Raw genomic sequence first — 390 nt, 5'->3', positions numbered from 1 at the left:
CACAAAGCACCAAGCTGAGCTCCCTGTGCTATGTGGCTGCTTCCCACTAGCTATCTGTTTTACATTTGGTAGTGTATATATGTCAATGCCTCTCTCTCACTTTGTCCCAGCTTACCCTTCCCCCTCCCCATATCCTCAAGTCCATTCTCTAGTAGGTCTGTGTCTTTATTCCTGTCTTACCCTTAGGTTCTTCATGACATTTTTTCCCTTAAATTCCATATATATGTGTTAGCATACGGTATTTGTCTTTCTCTTTCTGACTTATTTCACTCTGTATGACAGACTCTAGGTCTATCTACCTCATTACAAATAGCTCAATTTCGTTTCTTTTTATGGCTGAGTAATATTCCATTGTATATATGTGCCACATCTTCTTTATCCATTCATCTG

Source organism: Neophocaena asiaeorientalis, unplaced genomic scaffold (genome assembly GCF_003031525.2).
Source record: "Neophocaena asiaeorientalis asiaeorientalis breed wild unplaced genomic scaffold, Neophocaena_asiaeorientalis_V1.1 scaffold76, whole genome shotgun sequence".
NCBI lineage: Eukaryota > Metazoa > Chordata > Mammalia > Artiodactyla > Phocoenidae > Neophocaena > Neophocaena asiaeorientalis.
Note: the sequence above shows the minus strand (reverse complement) of the source record.